The 25,640-nt window shown below is 44.4% G+C and overlaps 1 protein-coding gene across 2 annotated transcripts in view; it reads left to right on the top strand.

The window, feature by feature from the left end:
* Positions 1-25,640, top strand: part of LOC146210302 (uncharacterized) — a 190,728-nt gene that overhangs the window by 68,631 nt on the left and 96,457 nt on the right. The window contains exons 4-5 of one of the 2 annotated variants that reach the window (XM_084609147.1): positions 11,276-11,474; positions 20,760-21,288. The gene's annotated coding sequence lies outside the window, so the exon portion shown is untranslated. Of the gene's footprint in view, positions 1-11,275; positions 11,475-20,759; positions 21,289-25,640 lie in introns of those variants that run through there. The other variant, XM_084609140.1, reaches the window with a different exon arrangement.

Raw genomic sequence — 25,640 nt, 5'->3', positions numbered from 1 at the left:
CTCTTTAGTGTCCCTTTAATGAAAAAAAGTTTGGGTCCCGATGAAATTCCGAATTGCTTTCTTAAGCGTTATGCTGAACCAATTAGCGAATATCTCTACCTAATATTTTCTAAGTCACTTGAGGACAGCTGAATGGAAGATAGCAAAAATAGTTCCCATTCATAAATCAGGCGTCTAATTCTCGGCCTATATCTCTCAAAATACTTGAACGTATTTTATTTCTTAAAGAACATACCGAGACCAGGATGGCTGTTACCCAGCTCACAGAAATTTTTCATGACCTAGATCAACGACCAAAGTCATTCCTTGATTTCTCGAAAGCTTTTGATCGTGTAACACACGCCAAACTGAACTTCAAACTAAATGATATACTTGTTACGAGGTAGATAGCCAGCTATTTATCGGAATATGTGCAATACAATGGCTATGCCTCTGATACTGTTCCGGTTATTTCTGGGGTGCCACAAGGCTCTCTGCTTACACCATTTATTCTATACATAAATGACATAACGTATCACGTGGATGTAAAGGTGCGTCTCTTTGCTGATGATTGCGTGCTATATCAAAAAATAAACACTCAAGCAGACCAAGAAAGGCTAAACACAGCTCTAAGTAACGTCATACAGTGGTGTAATACATGGCAAATGGTCATCAATATGTAAAAGACGGTAGTGATGTCAGTCACAAATAAGAAAACAAAAGTTAGCTTCTCTTATGGCACAGGCAATCAAGTTCTTAAAATAGTAACTGAAAAGAAATACCTTGGTGTGATTATTTCTGATCATCTCAGCTCCAAACCCCAAGTACAAAACATTACCAAAAAAGCCATGAGTAGTTTATACTTCCTTAAACGCGCCTTGCGCTTCCTCAGATACCAAGTTACTCGCGTATAAGATCCTTATCCGTCCAATCTTCAACGAAGTTCAACGAACAGCAGTTCGCTTTATCTACCACAGATACCGGCGCACTGACTCTCCCATGAAGCTGCTTTCCTGCACAGGTCTAGACACATTATCATGTCGCGTAACACTCCATCGAGTTTTTATATCAATTAATTCATAACGCATTCAACATGGATCCTGCTACTTACATTTGTTTTAACCGTTCTAGAGAAACACTTCGCAAGCATGAGTTTACAATTAATGAATACGCTTGCGCTAACAGCACATGTTATTTTTCTTTTTTTCCCCGAGCAGTAAGGGAATGGAACGCCTTAGATAAATCTGTAACTGCGCAGAATTCGTTAGAAAAATTCATAGAGCTTGCAGCCTCATCAGTTCTGTCATCAAGCAAGACTTGATGACCATCCAGTCTGTATGGTCTTAAGTTTTTTTCGCACTCGATTATGTACCCAGTGTATGATTGTACTAAGGAATACTTTGAGACGTGTTTAAACGCATGTTTTGAACGCCAGAGTTGGCTATCTTCCATCTTCTGTTATTCACTCGATGTTTCCGCATATGAATGCTCCTTTCTTGTTTTTAAACCTGATTGCTGGCTTTTGTATTGTTTGTTGTTAGCTTGCATCCTTGTCTATAAATCCACTCCTGTAATGGTCCTAAGAGGGGACCAGCAGTATGTTCAAATAAAGAAAATAAAAATATCGTGCAAATAATATCTTCAAAGTACACACATTTCTGATAAAAAATCGAACATGCCCAATAACTCTTTTGCCATTGTTACTTGTGAAAAATTATTGTCGAGAATATTAAATATCGACACAATCATTACTTAAAAAAAAAAAAAACCCAAAAAAACCAGACAGTATTCGCAAATAGAACCAGGGACAAGTGTAATATTTGCAACGTTACAAGTTTGCACAGATTAAAACCACAAGCACATAGCAAAGCGCTTCCAGAACTCTGATATGAAACTTGATTCAAGGGGTTGCTACCAACGGAGCAGAACAGCCAAGCAGACAACACTCGCTCAAGCAGCATGATTACGCCTCCCTGCTTGTTCCCTCTCCTGATTTGCACTTTGCTTCTGCTCTGATAGTTGACACTCGCGCGGTACTGTTAAAGAATTGGCAGGGTGTACATTCTGTGGTGCTTGTCTTGCAAGCCATTGATGCCAATCTTGCAGACCTCATTTTATCTTTCACAGTGGTTTCCAAAGCTATCAAGTTCTGGCAGCAACTTTGTCACATGCACAAAAAAAGCAACACAACCAATCTGTGCATCATTCGTTAAAGAAGGCAGCTTTACCAGTTTTTCACAGCGAATTGAGAAGACAATATAGCGTGGTTTGATCTTCCATCTTGCGCAAACATTTGTTTGTTTTTGGAGCTAGTCTGGTTTTCTTAGTCTGAATCAACTGTTACATTGCGCACTGTTTGCGATGCATTAATTGCAGCTGAGAAAGAAAGGCTGCGAGCTACAAGCTGGACACTGCAGCTGCAGGAATGCTTGCTTGTTCAATTCATTCATGCACTCTATGCAATCTGGTGACCTGTGCCCAAGCATGTTCCCCATGTAAAACAAATGACCAGTCACGGTGGCACAGCAATTGTTTTGAAATTAAGTACAGGGCTCACCTTGTGGCGTTAGAGCATATGCTGCCTCCGCCTTTCATAGTCCCATTTGTTCAGCTTCAGCAACCAGCAAGCACATGCTAGACTCCAAAACACATATCAGGAAGGTCCCTGCGTACCAAATATTAGACATCAGCTTATAAGCGGTCTTCACACACACAAAACAAATTGTTGATGCACTTTGAACACAAAGCGAAATCGCATACCTCACCGTAATTAGAAAACGGCCCTGCATACATTTGACAGTGCGCTGTCATAAAATGAGGTATAAAATCATTATTCTACACCGTGTCATAGCAACAAGGGTCACACAAAATGATAGTATGTCGCACAAATGGTTAGTACGTCGTGGTGCATCGAAACAAAAGCTTCCCACACAGGCCTGTGTGATCCTCGCCTTTCCTGCTTCTACGCGTTGTTTTGTCATGTTCTAGTATCCCCTAAAGTCTCTCTATCAGCTGATAGATGTTACAATCATTAACTATTCATCCAGACCGCTGAGGAAAGCTTATCCAAGTTTCCCGTCCTTTTCAGACGCACGCAAGACTGGTAGTCAGGCGTGCTTTACATGACTGAGATTTTCGTGCGGTCGGCCTAGTAAATGGTATTTAACCGTCCTTGGTGTCGAACTGCGTTGACCTTTTGACTTTCGATAATCCACGTTTGGGGCGTTTGGGCCCAAGCAGGTTCAATGGTCGTCAACAGAACATTCGGCCGCAGGGAGGTTGAAAACTAAATGTCCAACTCCAGACAGCGGGCAATGACTCAATACATGCATACTGAAGTATCTAAGAATAGACATAGACAGAATAGACATAGATATGTCTAAAGACATAGACGTCTTTAGACATATCTAAAGAATAGACAACCACCTACCCACAAAACAATAGCCGGAAGTGACGTCATTTTTTAAACCGGCGAAGACGTCATGGGTTGCAGCAAGCATTTTGCTCCTGCAACCCGGTTGCAGGAAGCATTCCGCTCCTGCAAATGGGTCGCAGCAGACAGCGCCTTATTTTACCAGAGAACACATAGCAAACCTCACGGTGGAGCGGCTGCCCATTTTTATATCCGATATGTTGTTAAAACTGGTATTGTTGTAAGTGGGTTTGACTGTGTAACATTGCATTATATAGTTCCTTTGGTTGGTGTGTTCAAGTCACTCATGTTTCTTTATCGCTCTTTGTACCTAACCTAGCTGGTGTTATGCTTCACCAGATTTTGAGGTGACTTGTGAAAACTACCTGTGTTCTTGAATTCTCTTTCAATGGTAAATGATTTTGTTTATTGATCTTAACAGGACGCAGAAATGTGCCAACACCGAATTCCATTGCCGTTACACATGAGTGTATGCTCATGAATGTATTTTTAGCCATGCTTTGTTATGATAAGGACCTCTGTCATGATGAGAATGTTGCTCGTTCACAGGCAGGGAGCAAAGATGGATAGAGGGCCAAAAGAGGAGAAGTAGTTGTATGATGACTCAATATCGCAACAACTTATGGTACATACAGCAACTTCAGATTAACGTTACTTAACACTGTTGTTGTGGACATATCCTCCCCTTCATTCGGGGGAGGACATTATAATCGAAGGGCCCTCATAAGTGCCTTCCTTACCAGCGAGCAAATAGCAAAAAATATCAACGAGCATGGAGGTATTGTTTCTTGCCCCTTGCTTCGCCCGTGAAGATAGCTTCTTGTTTATTTATTTATTTATTTACATTACCCCTCAGGGCCAGAGGCATTACAGAGGGGGAGTGGTAAATACACAAAAAATGAAGAGAGTACAGTATGTAAGTACATGAATGCCAAATAGCACCTGAGTATACAATGTTAGCTAGAGCTACGCTATAGTTAGTAATGCCAACAATTTCTGCGGGAAGGTGGTTCCAGTCTCGTGAGGTTCGTGGCAGGAAAGATTGTGAGAAGCATTTCGTGTTACATGATAAAATTCCAACTTTGTGTTGATGGTCAATGCGATGGGATACATAAATTGGACGGGGAATGAGGCGATCACGAAGAGCGGGATGATGGTACAACTTGTGGAACAGGGTTATGCGGAAAACTTTTCTGCGCGATGTCAGTAGAGGGAGGCACAAATTAGTCTTCATGGCTGTTATACTGGCTGTTCGGTTGTAGTTAGCAAGAATAAAATGTACAGAGTTATTTTGGACCATCTCGAGATCAGTAATTAAGTTCACATGAGTAGGGTCCCATACCGGTGAAGCATACTCGAGTTTCAATCTTATTAATGTTTTGTATTGTAACAGTTTCAAGTGAGAAGGAACATTATAAAAGTTGCGACGTAAGTAGCCTAGCATGCGATTAGCATTTTTAATTATGTTCTCGGTATGGAGGGACCAATCGAGGTTACTAGTAATGTGGACGCCGAGGTATTTGTATGACGGAACTGATTCCAAGGAAGTGTTATCGAGGTAGTAGTGGGGTGGGGAGGAAGTTTTTCTAGATACGCTCATGACTTTGCATTTGTTAATATTTAGCTGCATTAGCCAATCCTTGCACCATTTACCAATAGCAGAAAGGTCTGGCTGAAGTAAGGTAATGTCGTTAGCATTGGTTATTTCTCTATAAATGACACAATCATCGGCGAAAAGGTGAATATGAGAATTTACAAGAGAGGCAAGATCGTTAATGTAAATCAGAAACAAAAGAGGACCAAGAACGGAGCCTTGTGGAACTCCAGAACACACCTCTGTAAAGCTAGAATTATAACCATTAGCAGAGACAAATTGTGAGCGATTAAGTAAAAAACATTCAATCCATTTCAATAAGTTAGAGTCAATGTTCAGATTTGATAGTTTGTGAAGTAGTAGTTTGTGACAGACCTTGTCGAACGCTTTAGAAAAATCTAAGAATATGCAGTCAGCTAGTGATGAGATGTCTAGAATGTGATGCAGAGCATGTGTAAATGATATTAACTGTGTTTCACACGAGTAAGATTTCCGAAAACCATGTTGCGCTGATGTAAAAAACGATTTCGATTCGAGGAAATTAACAAGGTTAGTGAATATTATATGTTCGAGCATTTTGCAACAGGTACTAGTAAGGGATATTGGACGATAATTACTAGGGGATGCTTTACTGCCGGATTTGTAGACTGGAACCACTTTTCTGATTTTCCATTCATTAGGAAGTGTTGAATGATCAAGTGATTGCTGGAAAAGTTTTGATAACATTATAGAAGAATAAGCCGAAGTGTTTTTTAAGAACTTTGAATTTATACAGTCATATCCCGGAGCAGAGTGAAAACTGAGACCATCAATAAGCTTGTTGACACCTGGCATATCAATGGTTATTGGGGGCATGATAAAATAGTTTGAATAGTGTATTGTTGGCATAGGTACATCAGATATGGTTGTAAAGTTGTCAGTAAATGCGCGGTTCAGAATTGTAGCACAAACGTCGGAAGGAACGGGGTCACCTGATGGGTAAGTTAGGGCGATGCTATCATCAGTGGAAGGATTAATGACACGCCAGAATTTTTTCACATTTGTGGTTAGCATAGAGGGCAGTACACGTGAGTAAAATTTCATTTTAGCTTCTTTGAGCGCATGCACGTACATATGGGGCGCAACTGTATATGAAGCCCATCGCTCGCTAGTTGGGGAAAGCTTCGCAATACGGTAGAGGCGTTTCTTTTTGTTAGATAGATGCTTGAGAATATACTGGCTAGTGTGACAAGCGCCCGCGCTTCCCTATGGGCGAGGATGGCGCTATTTGCAATGAAAGCCAATCGTTAGCGGCAGAGGGCGCTGCTTGTCGGGAGGGTGCCACCTGAGCAGACGACGCAGTTTTCTCTCCAGAATACGGCAATCTGTTGGTGTTGTGCGTGCGTGTTAAACCTGCTTCTGCGCGTCTTTTGCTTTCACAAAGGTGCAGTAGTTTATTTAAGGTGTAGGTGTTTGCTCATGCGAGTCGTTCCGCACTTCTACCTGCTCGGCGACGATTGCATCGGTTTTTTTTTTTCTCGTTTTGTGCGCGCGTTCTGTGCTCGCCTGTATCCCTTCTTTTTTTACTGTGTCGCCAGTGGTGAAGCGTGGTTCCCGATTGTTGTTTCCCCAGTGCCTCTCACTAGACTGCAGAGAAAAATGCCAAAGAGAAAGCGGTGGTGCACAGAGAAGACTTGCTTTTTTGGCAAACGGGGCTACCGCTAGAACAAGGAGCGTACGTATTACTGCGCTATCTGATGCTACGTAAGTACGCATTCTGTACAATGGGAACGAAGCATCGATAGAAATGACGGAAGGTAAACGGCAACTGCTTTTGTTGGCGAGAAACATTTTTAGAGCATGCAGTTATATTCACAAGGATGCAAACCTGGGCGAGTCGGTAACGGTGCTCCATGGCAGTGTGTAGCACAAAGAGTGTACACAGGCTCTACAGACAGCACCTGTGTTGTGTACCTTTTCTGTGTCCCTCGATTGTCCTTTTGCGCTACACATATTTCATGTGGATGCAGTTATATATTAGGCGCATGTTTCACCGCAAACGCGGCATTACCAATGAGCTTCATCGCGATTAACCGGCCGTGTCTCGTGCATATTGTGTATCTGAGAAAAAAAAAAAAAAACTTCGTCAGCTTCTTCATTCAAAAGATGGTGACTTCGGCAAAACCTTGTGCAATCGCAGGTCGCGATGTACCTTAATTAGCCGCTGTAAGTAAAGGTTCCTCGTTTGTGTTCTGCTGTTTGCTTTATTTATTTTTTATTCAAATACCTCACGGGCTCCGATTGGAGTATGATGTGAGGGGGGTTACATAACTGGGGTGCGAAACAGAAGCATGTAGAAGATGGCTATTTTAACATCGTTATTTTCAAAACGTTAACATTATACCCTCCACACCTTGCGCCCAAGACGGCACCAAAAAGGAAGGAAAGAAACATATGCGAGCAGCAACCAGCTTGTAAACGCCATAAGCGGGACGCAGGGACTGGACCCGGCGATTCGGGCTCGGAAATCAACGAGGGCTCCTGTTTTCTCGAAGCTGGCTTTCAAGACTGCAACGACTCCTCCGGCTCCAGTGAAGTGGACATTGTGGGTGAACAGAGTGGCAGCCAGGCTACACTGCAGACACCTAACCACCACGGAGGCCGTCATCCATTTGAGGACATTCTCATTCCGGTTACATAGATGCGGATACCTTCCGTGGATGACAGCCTAGCTTATGCTTAAGACCCAATAACTTTGAAAAGATGAAGGTTGACCTTGCATTCCAACTTTTTGGAGATGAGGTTATTAAAGGACTTTTTTTGCACCGGCGGCATGTGGAGACTATATACACTCGGGTGCAACCAACAGAAGACTTCGTCAAGCTAATCAATCGCCTGATACGAGTAATGACCTCCAGGATAACCAAGCGTGCACTTAAGCCGGGTAGCCAAGACATGCATTTCTTGGAAGACTTTTTAGGATATCTGGACAAGTGGGAAGAACATGCCAGCATTGCCTTCCACTCGCATTGTCACCTTTGATTAAACATGCTGCCTTCGTTCTATTAAACCGAATCTGTGTTTCGTGACTTGTATTCTTTGAGTTTGAATTCCTCCAAACGCGAAAGCTCTCATGTGCGTTTACCGGGTTAGCGTGTGGCTCACGTACCGATTGAGCTTTCAAGTTCGAGCAATCTGCACAAAACAGTTCGATATTAAGATTAGCATGTTAAAACGTTATATCAATCCTAAGCTCCTGAAAGAGCTCTAAAACAAAGTATTAAACGTGAGCCAAAGCAACGCGCAGCTCCCTTTCCAACTCTCAGCAGCGCGGCGCAATGTGCGCGAGAAACCGGCTCGCACCCTCTCGCACCACAGCGCCGCTATGCGGCCGGCGGCGGCTTTCATTGCTATTCGAGCCATCCCAGCCGGCGCGCTCGACACACTAGTCAGTATATTCTAGGCACTATAGTGATTATTATACCAGGGAGCGTTTGAGTGATCGGTTACCGTGCGAAGGGGAATGAACTGTTCAATTAGTTGGGTCACTATAGCTGTGAACATGCTCCAGTTAGTTTGCACACTACGGTTGTCAAAGTTATCAAGGAAAACATTGATAAAAGAAGATAGCTCGTTATTTATCGCCTCAAAGTTTGCTCTGTTGTAGTCACGTATAACTTTTTTCTTTTTAAGGTTATTCGTAGGAGATAGGTTAATGTAAAGGTGCAGCAGCAAGTGGTCGCTGATGCCCGGAAGGTATGTTATAGGTGATACTATGTCAGATCGATTTGTTAAGACTAAATCTAGTATATTCGCTGCGTTTGCTGTTATTCTAGTTGCTTGTGTGCACAATTGTACTAAAGAGAATGTTGTGCATACATCTATAAACTCGCGACCTTGAAAAGAGAACGGGGACATTGAAGGGGGGTCCGAGATCCATGTTATGTTCGGAAAATTAAAATCACCAAATAAGAAAAGCGGACATGAAGGAAAACGTGTAGTGACCATATTAATAGCATCATAAAGTTCTTCACTAAACGTAGGCAACGAGGAAGGTGGACGGTAGCAAACCCCTATCACTACACGCTGGTGATTAAGTTCAATACCGTAGCAGTCTGGGCGTGTTGGTTATTCATGATGGAAAAATACAGCGCAGAGAAGGACGAGGACAAAATGAAGACACATAGGACACACGAGCGCTCGTGTGTCCTATGTGTCTTCATTTTGTCCTCGTCCTTCTCTGCGCTGTATTTTTCCATCATGGTGATTAAGGGTGATCGCGGACCAAACTATTTCCAGGTTAGTCTGGATGTGTATGCATGATGAAGGAATGTCATTGGAAATAGCTAGGAGCACTCCGCCGCCTCGCTGCGTGCCACGATCGCATCGAAAAAATGAAAAATGTTCAGCGTTTAAAAAGATTTCACTGTCGTGAATATGCGCAGTGAGCCATGTTTCTGTTAAGGCGATAATTTTAGCGGAAAAAGTGTCGATAGCTGATGTTAGATTGTTATACTTGTTCAAAACGCTTCTGACATTAGTGAAAAGAACAGATACTGAAGCTGTGATTGCCCGACCACTACCCCTCCCGCGTACCTAGGATGTGTTATCAGGGACAGCGGCAGAGGCAGAACCAACATGTGCGCTGCGTGTATCAATGTTGATGACTGTGTCAGTGTTAGTGTCGTACATGTAACATGACTTGTTCATAATTAGCTTATTGTAGCGCAGCTTGTGGGTGGGGGAACCAGGTTGGCTCTTAGCAAACTCAATAAGCTTTTTTCGTGCCAGACGTGTTGCCACCGAAAAATCTTCAGTAAGGGAGACCTGTTTAGCTTTCAGACTGTTACGCTTGGAGAGGATTAGGTCTTTTGTTTTGAAATTTAAGAATTTCGCAATGACAGGACGACATTTGTTGGTTTTGAAAGTCCCTAATCGGTGGGCGCGTTCTATTGCGTTGGGGGGCAAGGGAGCCAGGAAAGCAGTCGGTAAGAATAGCGGTTAGCTTTTCTTCAGATTCCTGCCAGGTTTCATCGGAATCTGGAATGCCGTGGAAAATTAAATTATTGCGCCGGGATCTATCATCCAGTTCATCCTGCCGGGAGTTTAACGAGTTGACTAACACTGAAAGTTCGTCTGTTTGAGTGTGAATGTCGGAAATTTCCACGCTCAGTTCATCTATTTTTTTACAGTTGTCTTCAAGCACATCTAAGCGGGCCTGAATGGCAGTGATTTTTGTTTCAATAGTTTTCTGGCCGGATTTAATAGCTTTAACGTCGGCTGCTAAGAACTCTGCAAGGAGCGAGTATGGGCATCTTTAAGAAACAAAAATATAACTTTCATCTGCTCTGCGGGGTCAGAGGGCAAAGATTCAATATCTAGGAGTGATTCCGAGCGTAAGGTAGGAGGCCCCGAGTTCATCTCGACATCACCAGCGCGCAATAGTAAAAGGGTCATAGAAAAGCACTCATAAAAAACATCGCACAACACTTGTGGACACGGAAACAGTACTAAGCAGACGTTGTTACTTTTCTTAGCGTATAAAGGAAGCTTTGTACACACCTGCATAGCAAAATGGGAGCGATTCAGTGCCAGATTGCAAGTACTGTCCACTGAAGCGAAAGTTGCTCAGCTGGGCTCTTAAATACATGGATGATGTTGCTGACGATACGGAAGTTGGTTTGAAGATGAGTTGTACCGGACCAGATGCGTCAAGGAAGGGCGCGAAGACAAGATGCAAAGGAAGCACCCCGTCAAACGCGCAGGCGTGGTAGCAACCCAGTGTCGGAGGCTGGCATATCGGGTTCCGCGAAGCGGCCGATAACCACGGGAATGCAAGCAGGGCCTGCATAGCAAAATGGGAGCGATTCAGTGCCAGATTGCAAGTACTGTCGCCGTGTCCACTGTGTTGAAGTAGAGAGGGACAGTGACGTCTTTTTTATTGCCCTTTAAGTCGGGCTGAGAAGCCGCTACGCTGCACAGAAAATAATATAATCGAGTTTGGTGTACCCAGATTCTTGTTAGCATTTAAGGTGCTTTGTGATAGTTTTGAGACTACTATTGAAGGTATGTTGTGCATCCTAATTGTCTTCATTGCCGCTTGCACGGTAGCCAGTGATTTTGGCAACTGGCCGGGAAGTTTGTGTGTTATAGCACCTTAAACACAGCACAGGGAGACTAGCAAGGACTCTTTGGGTCACCCGCAATCATTTGCCATTCTACTTCTCTTCGCTCAATGGCACGAACAATACCCTCTGTTGATGCCATGTCTTCTTTCGCCCGGCTTCCAGGGCCCATTCCAGGCCTTCTGGGCACCTTCTGAGCTCAGGGTCATCCTCGCAACCACCGCGGGCGACCTGCAGGATCCGGACCCGGTTTTGTAACCGGGTTTTTCCCACCGCCGATCTTTGTTTGCGGCCAACACCTGCGGCCATTGCCTGCGCCCGTCACCACCGGGCCGGGCTTTCGAATCCGACCTACCAAACCCAGGTAAGCGTTACTCCTGCGGACTCCCGGACGGGTTCCTGCCGCCTGCTGCCGGTGTTCGCCGGATTTGGGAGCTCCGGAATCTTAAAGCCGCAGGGCGTGGCAGCCTTGCCTAGGCCTATGGAGTCATGATGAGGGTTTGAGCTGAAGGGTGAACAGCTCCGGCAACACACTGCCTCACGAGAACAGGAATTGGCCGTAATTCGCAACAACTTCCCTACCAAACCTCGGCCTTTCATCAACGGTGGTCAGACCTGTGACGCAGCGGGTGGTGCTAAGAATCTCTGGCTCCGCTGGACAGGACGCCATTGGAAACTGACCCTGGCAACTTTTAACGCTAGAATCCTAGTTAGTGAAGCTAGTTTAGCAGTGCTGTTAGAGGAACTAGAGGGTTTGAAATGGGATGTCATAGGGCTTAGCGATGTTAGGAGGCCAAATGAGGCATACACTTTACTGAAGAACGGGCATGTACTGTGTTATCGAGGTTTACCGGAGAAGCGAGAACTAGGAGTAGGTTTCCTTGTCAATGAGTATATAGCTGGTAATATAGATGAGTTTTATAGCATTAATGAGAGGGTGGCAGGCCTTGTAATTAAGCTTAATAAGCAGTATAAACTGAACGTTGTACAGGCCTACGCACCTACATGTAGTCTTGAGGACTTGGCAGTTGAAAATTTCTATGAAGGTGTAGAATTAGCATTGCGGAAAGGAAAGACGCAGTATATACTGTGCTAATGGGCGACTTCAATGCCAAGGTAGGGAAAAAGCAGGCAGGAGCCAAGGAAGTAGGTGACTATGGCATTGGTTCTAGGAATAGCAGGGGGGAGTTACTAGTTGAGTTTGCAGAGCGAAATAACTTAAGAATCATGAACACCTTCTTCGGAAAACGGAAGATTTGGAAGAGAACATGAAAAGGTCCTAACGGTGAGACTAAAAATGAAATTGACTTCATAATGTGTTCTAACCCCGCCATTGTGCAGGATGTAGAGGTAATCGGGAAGGTGCGATGTAGTGACCACAGGATAGTAAGGTCTTGAATTAATCTAAATCTGAGAGAACGAAACAGATTAGTAAGAAAGAAGTGCATCTATGAATTCGCAGTGAGGGGGAGGGCAGAAGAGTTCAGGATCTCGCTACACAATAGGTTTTCAGCTCTAACTGAGGACGGCGGCATTACCCTAGAGGCAAGGAACAATAATTTCAGAGATACCATTACTGAGTGCTCTGTAGAAGTAGGCGGTAAGATAGTTAGAGAGGATACTGTTAAGCTGTCTAAGGAGACAAAAGATTTGATTAAGAAACGCCAGAGTATGAAAGTTTCTAATCCAACAGACCGATAGAACTGGCCGAGCTGTCAAAGCTAATCAATAAGCGCACAGTGGCCGATATAAGGAAGTATAACATAGAGAAAATTGAGCATGTTGTAAAGAACGGGGGAAGCCTTAAAGCGGTAAAGAAGAAATTGGGCATAGGCAAAAATCAGATGTATGCACTAAGGGACAAGGCGGGCAACATCATCACGAATAGGGACAAGTTAGTCAAAGTAGCTGAGGAGTTCTATACAGATCTCTACAGCAGTCAACGAAGTCACGACAATAATGAGATTGGCGGTAGGGAAATGCAGTCAGACGTTCCGTCAGTGATGAAGGACGAAGTTAAGAAAGCATTAGAAACTATGAAAAGGGGGAAAGCAGCTGGAGGGGTCAGGTAACTTTAGATTTGTTGAAGGACAGGGGAGATATCGTGCTAGAAAAACTGGCCAGCCTGTATACGCAATGTCTGGTGTCATCTACGATACCGGAACCATGGAAGAACGCAAACATTATCTTAATTCATAAGAAAGGGGAAGCTAAGGACTTGAAAAATTACAGACCAATTAGCTTACTGTCTGTTACGTATAAGGTTCAATAAAACAGAGTTGAGCTAGTTGGTACATGTTTAAGGAATAGCAGCGCGGAGACGAAGGAGGTGTTGTCTTCTTCCTCGTCCTTCGTCTCTACGCTGTTATTCCTTAAATACGTGTAAGACATTTACCAAAGTAATCGCTAATAGAATCAGGGCAACTTTAGACTGCAACCAAGCAAAAGATCAAGCAGGATACTCTACTATCGATCACATCCATACCATCAACCAGGTGATAGAAAAATGCTCGGAATGTAATCAGCCCTTATACATAGCATTCATTGATTACGAAAAAGCATTTGACTCAGTAGAAACCTCGGTGGTGATGCAGGCATTGTGAAATCGGGGTAGATGAGCCGTACGTGAAAGTGCTGGAAGATATATATAAAGGGTGCACAGCAACCCTAGTTCTGCATAAAGAAACAAAATTCCGTTAAAATAGGTGTTAGGCAAAGAGACACGATATCCTCGGTACTATTCACAGCTTGCTCAGAAGAAGTATTCAGAGACTTGGAATGGGAGCAGTTAGGGATAAGAGTAGATGGAGAATACCTCAGTAATCTGCGATTTGAGATGACATTGCCTTGCTAAGTAACTCACGGAATGAGTTGCAAAGAATGATTGATGACCTAGACAGGAGAAATAAAAAAGTAGGCCTGAAAACCAATTTCCGGAAGACTAAGTAGTGTTCAATAGACTAGGGAAGGAACAGCAGTTTACGTTATGTGGCAAAGCACTGGAAGTAGTAGACGAATACAGTCAAACCTCGATATAACGAACATGCAAAGAACGAATTATTGAATATATCGAACTCTTCAGAAATATTTTTGTCAAACACATGTATCTTTAACTTCCCATAGCGAACGCGGTTCGGCATGAAACGGATATTACGAACTTCGCGACACCAAGCACTACCTCACTTTAAAGCGACACTAAAGAGAAAACAGAAGTGGGCTTGCATCGATAGAATGCCAATTCCTGATTACAAAAAATCCACTCTTACTGAAAACAGCTGTTATAAGGCAGTAAATAGGAAGAACAGAAATACAGGTATCGCCGCCACAGTCGAAACTTGCAACTACAAATCACGTGACGCGTTAGGGATCACGGAGGCTGTCAAATGCGAATTACGTTGCTGGTTTGATTGCAATCTTAGGTTTTGTCTCGAATATAATAACACGCTTTTATCATACGTAAACGACGGCGAAAAGACAACGTAAACGTTGCAAGGCAAATACAAAAATATACTTGGAGGCGCCATAGGGGCCCACTTCAGTTTTGGTTATGTTTCGGCTCAGGCATTTCGTGCGCACTCGGATAGTTTGTTTGGATCTGCAGCGCCTGAATTAAGAGCTTGGAGCAGCAGATGTGCCTGGCTCGTTCCCATTTGAGCATTCGGAGGCACGAGCGAGCTAAAGCCGCTGCCGCCGACACGCTCCTTCGTTCACACTTCTGCGCCAACATATCGCGGCCGTCGCGGCTTCGACTGCGACTGGACCGCTCGACTGCAGCTACATGCGCCACGAAAAGCATACATATGCTAAGTACAGAAGGAAAAACGCATTATCATTCAATTGTTCGCTAAATCATGGCACATTTGACCAACATACTGCGTCAACAAGACCTTCAACGTGCTATTTGCAGGCATCGTAAACAAAAGGGGCATACTTGCCGCTCATACCAAGGAGAGCATCGATATATTGCGCTCGTCGGCCGGCGAAAAAAAGGGCGTTGGGTAAAGCGCCGGAATACATTACAAAAGGTAAAAAAAAAATTCTATTTGTAGCAAAAAAAAAATAAAAACATCAGTAGCCGTAAGATTCGAACTCGCAACTGCTTGCTCCGTAACGTTCGGCGCTAACCGCTCAGCTACACCGCGCCGCAGGAGCACCGGACATATTTCTGCACTTTACCTCATGGCCCCATTTACAATGAAATGTTTCTGCTGCTGGTCTAAAAATTATTTCACAGCGCTGGCAAATTTAGTGGCGCCGGCTCTTCGGTCATGCTCTGCTACCGTGGACGTAATTTTCGCTGAACACGGAGCTGTAGCACAAACCTTGAAGGAAAAAAAGTGCGACGAAGCTTCAAAACTGACAAGCGCAGCAGCGAGGACACTATTTTGCTGGTAAGTAAATCTTATTTGTATGTAAACATGTCGGGAAGCGTTGCGATGACCGAGGGCTCGGTTTGTTTATACACAGTGCGAGAAGGAGCGCAAAAGCTTGAGAAACATGTAAAGTTTACGTAGCGTTCGGCAGAGGCTGCCGTCTGTCGTCGTGTGGTGCGCGGGTGTGTGTAGTGCTGTGATGGCGGTGAACGTGAAAAAAAGAGCAGCACTGACGTTAAAGACCAAGCTCATGATAAAATCAGGACCTTCAAGGCAGTTTACAAGAGGAGACTGATTGACACTCTTCTCGTGAAGCTTCTTATGAAGCAGGACTTGAAGATCGACTTGCTGGGAGCATTAAAGCGACATGAGACAGCGTGAAAGGCGAAATGATTGCCAACTGCTTTCGGCACGCAGGTTTTGTTCCAGCAGAGGCCCGTGCATCAAGTGACGATGGGGACGATTCCGATGAAGCAGAGCTCCGCAAGCTCGATGGGGCCTGGAACGATTTCTCACGTTTTGTTGGTGACATGCCCGCAACAATGACTGTAGAGGACTTTGTAGGCGACAACATCGCGGCGACCACGGCTGTACTGACGGACGCCGAAATCGCTGTGGAAGTTTCTGAACATCCCGCAGACGAAGCTCAGGCTGACCCTGGACACAATGAGAACATCCCGACTTCACAAGAAGTGCTTGCTGCATTGGACTTACTGCGTCGCCACTGCAGTGCTACTGAGAGCAGTGGGTTTGCCCTTGTTGAGTGTTTGAAAACTGTGGAACAGGGCGTGATACGGAACGCGATCAACACAAAAAAGCAGGCCGCGATAACGCAGTTCTTTGCGTGTAAATAAATGGACGTGACCCAAGTAGGCACCCTCCGAGTTGCTGTGCCTTCTCTGATTGAATTTTGCTGCTCTTGCATGTATTTTCTACGAAATTTTATATTACGAATTATGGATAGAATGAACTATTTTCCGATTTTTTAACTGTTCGTTATAACGAGGTTTCGCTGTATATCTATTTAGGACAGGTAGTAACCGCAGATTCGGACCATGAAAGGGAAATAACAAGGAGAATAACACTGGGATAGAGCGCATTTGGCAAGCACTCCCATATTATGACTAGCAGCTTACCGGTACCGCACAAGAGGAAAGTATACAGCAGTTGCATCTTACCTGTACACAGCTATGGGGCTGAAACATGGAAGCTAACCAAGAGGGTTCTACTTAAGTTGAGGACAACCCAGAGGGCTATGGAAAAAAAAATGGTAGGGGTAACATTAAGAGATAGGAAACGTGCACAGTGGGCCAGAGAAATAACTCAAGTCACTGACATTTTAGTGGAAATCAAGAAGTAATAGGTATGTGCAGGGCATATAGCGCGAAGATAGTATAACCGGTGGTTGCTTAGGGTAATAAACTGAATTCCAAGGGAAGGAAAGCGTAGCAGGGGGCGGCAGAAAATTAGGTGGGCGGATGAGGTTAAGAAGTTCGCAGGGGTCAAGTGGATGCAGCTCGCACAGAACCGGGTTAATTGGAGGAACATGGGAGAGGCCTTCGTCCTGCAGTGGGTATAGACCTCCTTCATGTTTGCAAACAAACAAGACGATCGAGGGGGGCTGCTCTCGTCAGCAATCCCACGGTAGGCAAAAAGCACGACCGCGGCCGCGCACTGTGGCTAAGCTTGCCAAGGCCGTGTTATTGTGATCTGTAGGCGCCTTCTTGGCAGACGAAATGACCATGTGCTGGTATTTCGTGAGCCTCAGCGGTGAGGACAAATACGATACATTGAAACGTACACGACGTGCAGCGTACGCACCCGCACGCCGTACCGATGGAGATTGGTTGCTTGGCGGGCTAGTTGGTTCATATCTAACTTGTATTACAGCGCGAACCACAAGAAGGGACGACGACAGTCAGAGTGAAAAGAGCGCTCTTTTCACTCTGTCTGTCGTCGTCCCTTCTTGTGGTTCGCGCTGTAATACAAGTTAGATGGAGATTGGGGTCAAGGCGCCCAAGAGAAGCGTTGCTGCCAGCCAGAGAAAATGACCGACGTTGACATCTATTTGCTGTTTCTCCCAGAAAATTAGGTGCGGAACGCATAGAGAATTACAAAGCTTCGGATGCTTACAACTACTTTAAGTCGAGTAAGCTGACGGTGATTTTTCTCGCTCATAAATAGCGCGCGCAAACCGCGTACGAAGTAGTCCGCTCGAAGCATCATTGCGTTATCGGATGAGGCTTCACACCGAGCGGCAAATGAGCGTTCTTGATAAGCACGAAGCACCTCGCTAGCGTCGAATGGCTGTATGGTTAAGATGATTTAGGTCAGCACGGCAGCAGTAGCCTTGACACCGCACGGATTTGCGTACCATTTCGTTATTCGTTGAAATCACAAAGTGGCGCTTCTTTTATATCTGCTCTGTTCGTGGGCGGATGTCGTCGTTAATGGTAGCAATTTTATCCCGGGTAGTCACGCTTAAAGCTTCCATTACCATTACGAGCTGCAGCGGCCGCTGTGGTTCCGTGGGTTCCGGCAAAATCGTCCCAGGAAAGAATGGTCCCGGAAAAAATGGTCCCAGATAAAACGTCCCCAACCAGATGGAATCAAACGTACTGCAAAGTCGAGCTTTCGCCTTGCCTGGTGCTTGGCTTATCAGCGATGAATAGCGCTCATTCTAATCAACTTTTACTGTTCTTATCTTACATCTGCGTTTGTGATTTTAGCTTGAACATTATTTATATTTTGAACCCCGCCGTTTTATTTTTATTTTTTTTTCACGTTTTGTAGTTCTGTTTACTAAAGGCGTAGACTGAGTTTCCTCGTGTCTATAGCCGCAGTAATGTATGCTGCAGTGATTCTTTCTACCCGTCCGCTTGAAATTTGCTAAACATGGTACTGATGCCATGCGTTTACAAAAAAAAATCATTATGGCGCCGAAATTTCTGCGGTCGAGGACAAGCACGTCTCTCGAATGTGTAATATTAGCCGGGTGATTAGACCTATAATAAAGAGAGACATTTCCCAGCTTGGAAACTGACAACTTATGCACTGCATAATACTCGCTGGATGTTATATAGTGGTGGGGATCTTTTTTTTTTCGCAATGCTTTCTCGCCAAGCCTTCTCCAGTTCCTGTAAATGTGTAAAGCACCCAGATGACCCAGTGCCCCGACAATGGTTACACCTATTCTAAAAAAAAAAAAAAGGCATCCAATAAGATGTTCAATTTTTTGCGAAGTGAGTTCCGGGCAGATTTTCAGTCGATTTCTTCGGTGACATTTTTTCCTAGGGGCCGCTTCCTGAGGGGACCTTTCTGCGCTTTTTTTTCCGGGGCCGTATATTCCACGGACCTTTTTTTTCGGGGCTGTATCTTCTGGGGACCTCTTTTCTGGGGTCGTTTTTACCTTCACCCGTGGTTCCGTAGTTAAGGCGGCCCAGTTCGTTTTCGGCCACTGTGGCCGCGTTAATGTAGGATAAGCCCTCCCAACTCGCATTCACAATCATCCGCTGTGAATACAAATAAAAGCACTCAGCATAAATAAAAAAATGCAGCTCCAACCCAATTGATTAGTAGCTGTCAACGTGAAGTGGGAATCTTCATCAGGAAGTAGATTAAAATAATTTGACGTGAACGCGGCCAAGGTTATGCAACATATACATACCACGGATCGAGGAGTGCAACACTGATATCTCGCGTAGCAGCTCACTGCGCATACATACAATTACCAAAGTGAAAAAAAAAAAAAAAACGGGCTTGAGGAACAGTTTACATAGGTAGAACATCTATGCATGCTCCAACAAAGAAACAGGCCTACGCATTACAACATATATATGACGGCCTTGTCTACATATGTTACCTGCGCACCCGCGCCCGCACCGGCACTAAAACAGTTCAAGATCCCATCACGCGTCGTAAGAAGGCCAAACCCGAGTTATTCGCGACCTTTAATCCGGTAGACCGCTCTGGCGTAAAGGTGAATAAGCTCCAGCTTAGCCGTGACGAAGGGTTTGCCGCATATTCGATGAGCAGGCATCGGTATCCAGCCTTGGCGCTTCACCGCGGCGGCCCACCACTGTTTACGGCGACCATTGTAGGGCAAGAAACCTGTGCAAGCTTACTAAACTTCCTCTAGTGTGCCTTTCGGCACATGTCATAGTGACGCTATAAGTCGGCATGGTGCTCTGCATTTCCCGGCAGTAGCAAGCCATCGCGTAATCACGGTAGGCAAAGCGAGAGCACTATAGCAAAGCGACTGAAGTGTTGTTTTGCCTACCAGGCGAAAGTCACTAACGACGACAGCGCCACCGCATTTTCATGACGTAGCCAGAGTGAAGGTCTATAGTCAGGCTGATGATGATGATGCCACGCGACCTGTGCGGTCAGCTAACTGGTCGAGAAATATTGGTATCTACACGTGTGCCTCTGATGGTTCAAAATGTGGCTGCACATTTGTAGCAGTCCAGCATGTAAGAAACCGGCAGTTTGAACTCTCCAAAGAACACCGTTTATGTGATGCCAGGACACTGCAGGTTGCTTGTGGTCGTATTGTGGCATCGTAGCCATTTTTGTTTATCGGGAGAGCGTTGAGGGAGCGTTTTTCTGCCCTTTGCAGAATGTGAGTTGGTGCAGGGGCGAGGAGCAAAGCAAAACGAAAGGAAAGAGCGCAATAAACACTGAGCTCAAAAGAAGTTCAGTTCTGTGATATATGGTTAAAGAGTGCGAGATAGCATGTGTGGCAAACAGCCTAAATTGGTCAAATGGTTCAAACAACACAGTTTGTTTGCTGGCTACTTTGTTGTCATTTTAGAAATACTTCAAATAGTTATGTTAGTTAGTTTCAAATAGTTTTTCAAATAGTTAGTTTCAAATAGTTATGTACTTGCTGTAAACAGTGTGGAGCCAGGACCATGCTTTGGCATTATTTGAGTGTGACACACATTTAAAATGGGCTTTGCCAAATATTCGGCCTTCTTGCCTAATTGCTTGTTGGTTGGCTTTCTTGCGTTGCAACAGTGCTGTTAGGAGAATCAATGAATAATGAACACAAATATTATTTGTGCTCAAAAATTACCCACGTCCTCATGTAGAATAACTCCAGACGTCGTATCTCAAAGAAAAGGCAGGATTTGAGCAGAGAAGACTACCATGCATATCCAGAGCAAATTTCCAAACACATTTTCAAAGCTCGCTTTCAATTTAACAAAAACGAAAGTTTCGAAAAGTTTTCTTCTTGACAAATAGTTATTTGTAATTTTGGTGACTTCCCACAGGCAGGAAACATGATGTTTGGTATCCCAAAGAACCCCAGGTGGAGTCCTCTACTACGGCGTCTCATAGCCTCAGTTGCTTTGGGACAACCCCACAAACCAGCCAATAAAAATCCTAAATACTGGTTATTTATTTATTTTATTTATTTATTTATTTCATAAATACTGCCGACTGCCCTTTGGCGGTCAAGGCAGGAGTGCACAAAGAAAAAAAGAAAAAAAAATTACAAAGTAGTAACAACCAAATAACAGCAACACAGGGCGATTACAGTATGAGAACAAAATTCAATAAGACCAACGGGAAGCAAAAAAGTTCAGGCAAATCATCTGACATCAAACAGACTAAGTGAACAGAATAAAAACAAGGAAATCGAAATACACTGTGTACTAGACGCGCTACTGCGATACATGAGCCGAAACAGCAGACAAGAAAGATTCTGAAGATACTAGGTTGGTGATATCGCTTGGCAGTCGGTTCCATTCGGAAATGGTGCGTGGAAAGAAGGAACAAGAATATGCTTTTGTTCGGCATCGTGGCATCAAGATAGTCCGTTCGTGTTTGTTACGGTTGGGGCGTGTTGTGTTGTATTGCATGTAACTCTGAAAATTCAGTTTTGTTTTATTATGTATGATATTGAACAACATTTTTGGTCGGTGCTGCTTTCGACGGGATTCAAGCGTGGGAAGCCCAGATCTGTTGAGCAAATCAGATACCGAGACCTGCCGACCATAAGCGTGGTAAATAAACCGGAGTGCTTTCCTCTGGACGCCTTCAAGAATTTTTCTATCCGTTTCTGTGTGCGGATCCCATACAGCGTCGGCGTATTCGAGCACTGGACGCACAAGTGATGTGTATGCTGTCAGTTTAGTTTTGCTCGTGCAATGCTTTAGGCGGTGCTTTAAAAACCAAAGTTTTTTGGACGCTGCTGAGACAATGGAATGGATGTGTGCGCTCCAGTTCAGGTTGGATGTCATGGTTACCCCAAGATATTTCACCTGAGTCACTGAGTTGATCGGAAGGCCATTGGTTTTGTATGTGCATTGGAGCGGTTGTTTCTTTCGTGTTACTGTCTTTTTTCCGCATTTTGAACTGTTTATACCCATTTGCCAAGTACAACGCCAGCTAGAAACTGCTGTTAAGTAGTCGGCTAGGAGTGCCTGGTCTTCGACTGATGTGATACTATGGTATATAACACAGTCGTGGGCGAAGAACCGACAGCGTATGCGTGAGTTGAAGGACAGGTCGTTCATATAAATAAGGAAGAGAAGCGGCCCAAGGACTGAGCCCTGGGGAACTCCTGAAAGTACTGGCGCTTTTGTGGAATGAGATTCAGATATCTGAACAAACTGATGCCGCTGTGTAAGGTAGGAATCTAACCATTGTACTACTTGCCGATTATTTAACCACCACCTTATTTTTAACAAAAGATTGCCATGCGAAACCCGGTCAAACGCTTTTTCGAAGTCAATGAAAATTAAATCTACCTGTCCATTATTGTCTAGTGACATCATAATTTCATTTGTAATATGAATAAGCTGCGTCACTGTCGACAAGCCTTGCCGAAACCCGTGCTGGCTTTCAATAAAAAAACCGCTTCCCTCTAGGAATGAACTTATGTGCTTGAAAATAAAATGTTCTAATACCTTACTGGACGTACATAACAAAGAAATTGGCCTGTAATTCTTCACGCAAAGCTTGTCTCCTGATTTGTGAATGGGTATCACCTTTGCTGTTTTTCAATCGTTTGGAATTTCTCCTGTCCTGAGACTTTCAGTAAAAATAATGAAAAGGTATTTAGCGCACCACTCAGCATATCTGTACAGAAAAGCGTTAGGGATATCGTCTGGTCCAGAGGATTTTTTTGTGTTCAACTCCAATAGAGCCGAAACAATGCCCTCCTCGTTAATAATTAGGTCTGGCAGATTGAAATGGCTAGTTCGAGATTCGGAGACTGAGTTGCTGTTACTCAGGAATACAGAAGAAAAGTGCTCATTGAAGGCAGTCGCTAAGCAGAGGGAGTCGGTAACAACTGTGTTGTTAAGGAGAAGTTTGTTAACCGGGTCTTTTTTCTGTGACAGATGCCTCCAGAACTTTTGGGGGTCAGTTTTTAGAAAATTGTGCATCTTGACATTAAAAAAGTGGTACCGTGAAGATTTTATTTTTGAACGCAGTTCAGCCCGAAGAGCCGGCAAAGCACCACCAACTTTATTGCTTGACCTTGATAAGCGCTTCACGCGACGTTTTAACTGTATGATCTCGCGTGTTATCCAGGGACATGCCATTTTCAGCTTCTTATGTTTAAGCGGCACGTACTTGTTGATACATTGATGAACCGTACTTTTGAATTCTAACCACAAGTCGTTCACACTTGTACGCCCATCAGTGTATTTTTTTGCAAAGGATTCATACGTAAGTTCAAGCTGGTCTAGAACGCTTTCATCCTGAGCATTGTTAAAGTCGCGAAAAACTTTTCCTGCCTGACGAACAATTACTGGTCGCAGCAATTCGCTTTTAAAGAGCACCGCTTCATGGTCTGATATTCCGGGAAAGACATCTGTCGAAAAGCCCAATTGACTAACAGGGTCCGATATAAATACTAGGTCAAGAAGAGAACTGGTATTTTCTGTAATGCGCGTAGGTTTCTGAACAACCTGGTTTAAGTTATAGTTGAAAGCAATGGTGAGCAAAGCATCCGAGTTAGCACACAAATTTTGATCGCACAGGGAATCCCAGTTGATGTTAGGCAAGTTAAAATCGCCGCAAACGATAACATGGCTATAGCGCTTTGTATGTTCATTTAAAAAGTCGTGCAAGTTGTCCAGTACAGAAGTATCAGCATTCGGTGGTCGATAAATAACACCTACTAAAAGACTAAGCTGAAGAAGACGGAGAACAACCCAAACCATTTCAGTGTTGCTGTGATGCGGTATCAGCGTATAGTCAATGCCTTTCTTTATCAGAATAGCGACACCGCCCCCTCTTGAAGTACGGTCGCGGCGAACGATTTCGTATTGATCGGATGTGATAACTGCATCATTCGGAATTGCATCATGAAGCCATGTCAGAACAGCAGCGTCAGGATCGTGTGTGAAGAGGAAGCTTTCAAGTTCGTCGAATTTATTTACTATGCTTCTAGCATTAATATTAAGCACGGAAAAGGAATTCAAGGATGGCTGTGTTCTTAGTGCTCCTGAGCTCTGTGTGTTACTTTGTGCAGACACGAGTTTGGAAACAAACCATCACTTTGGAGCGCAGGGAACTCTTTCATTGCGGGCGTCGTCCCATCGATACAGTGTGCCGTTTATTTTAATTTTGTCAAACTTGAGCATGACCTTCTCTTCCTTCAGCCTTTGCTCTTTCGCACTTTCCCAAAGCTTCTTTCGTATTGACTGAACGCGAGGGGAGAAGTCCTCGGATATACTATAGCCTGAGTTTTTCAGATTTCTACAGCTTTTGAGAATGCTCTCTTTGACCCTCCCGTCAACTAGCTTAAAGATAACTGGTCTGCATTTGTCCTCTGCTGGCTTCCCTATTCTGTGGATACGCTCAATAGCCACATCCGAAATATTCAACCGGTCCAGAAGAACATCCTTGCAGACCGTGTTCTCAAGGTCTTGGGGCGTTTCGTCCTCGGTTTCCTTAACGCCAAACACAATTAAGTTGTTCCGCCTGCTTCTATTCTCTAGGTCGTCTACTTTCATAAGTAGACTGTCGACAGTTTTTTCCAGTGATTCGACTTTAGAGGTGTAGTCAGTAACCGTAGAGGAAATATCGTCTAGCTTTTTTTCGATAGCAGACAGTCTCGTGTTAGTAGAGCTTGTATTTTGTTTCAGCTGTTTAAGATCTTCCATTATTATTTGCAGCATTTCCTGTGTCGAAGGACCTGGGTTTGGTTCAACGTCACCACACATAGCAAGCACGTCAACAAAACAATGATACATTGCTGTAAGGAGCGTAACTAACGGCCGTGGGCACGGCAGAAGCAGTAGGCACACATTGTCACTGCGGTAAGAGTAAACGGGCTGTTTGTCTCTTACCTGGACAAAAAACAGGAACGGATTTGTTAGCCGCATGGTTCCAACGCCTCCGCCGTGCCCACTGGTCGCGAGCCGGGCAGAAGCTTCTCTTTTATGTGCTGTGACTGGTGACGTAGTCGATGGTGGCGTGCGATGCGCATGCAGTAGTGGTGTCCAGTTGCGCAGTCCTATCAGTTTGGTCTTCGCGATGCATTCCGATGAAGAAATCACGCCGGAAACATGATGGTCGGTCCAATTTCCAGTGCTGTCGTGGTACGCCCCCTGTGATGCGGGTTCCACGTTCACGAAAAACACGGCCTGGACAAAAAACAGGAACGGATTTGTTAGCCGCATGGTTCCAACGCCTCCGCCGTGCCCACTGGTCGCGAACCGGGCAGAAGCTTCTCTTTTATGTGCTGTGACTGGTGACGTAGTCGATGGTGGCGTGCAATGCGCATGCAGTAGTGGTGTCCAGTTGCGCAGTCCTATCAGTTTGGTCTTCGCGATGCATTCCGATGAAGAAATCATGCCGGAAACACGATGGTCGGTCCAATTTCCAGTGCTGTCGTGGTACGTCCCTGTGATGCGGGTTCCACGTTCACGAAAAACACGGCCTGGACAAAAAACAGGAACGGATTTGTTAGCCGCATGGTTCCAACGCCTCCGCCGTGCCCACTTAGACATGCCTAAAAGGAAAGTTCCTTACTTTAAAAATATGAAACATAATTTTTGGCTGTAATGCATTGATGAAAAGGAACTTTTCGTCAATGCATTCCTTTCCTTTTCGGTGAATTGAGTAAAGAAATGAAAGATGGTTTAGCTGTGCTATGCCTGGATATACTTAGCAAAAAGCAGTGACTACATCGG

The sequence above is a fragment of the Amblyomma maculatum genome, chromosome 1 (assembly GCF_055883805.1).
Source record: "Amblyomma maculatum isolate TAMU_Amacu chromosome 1, ASM5588380v1, whole genome shotgun sequence".
Classification (NCBI taxonomy): Eukaryota; Metazoa; Arthropoda; class Arachnida; order Ixodida; family Ixodidae; genus Amblyomma; species Amblyomma maculatum.
This window is presented reverse-complemented; position numbering and strand designations above follow the sequence as displayed.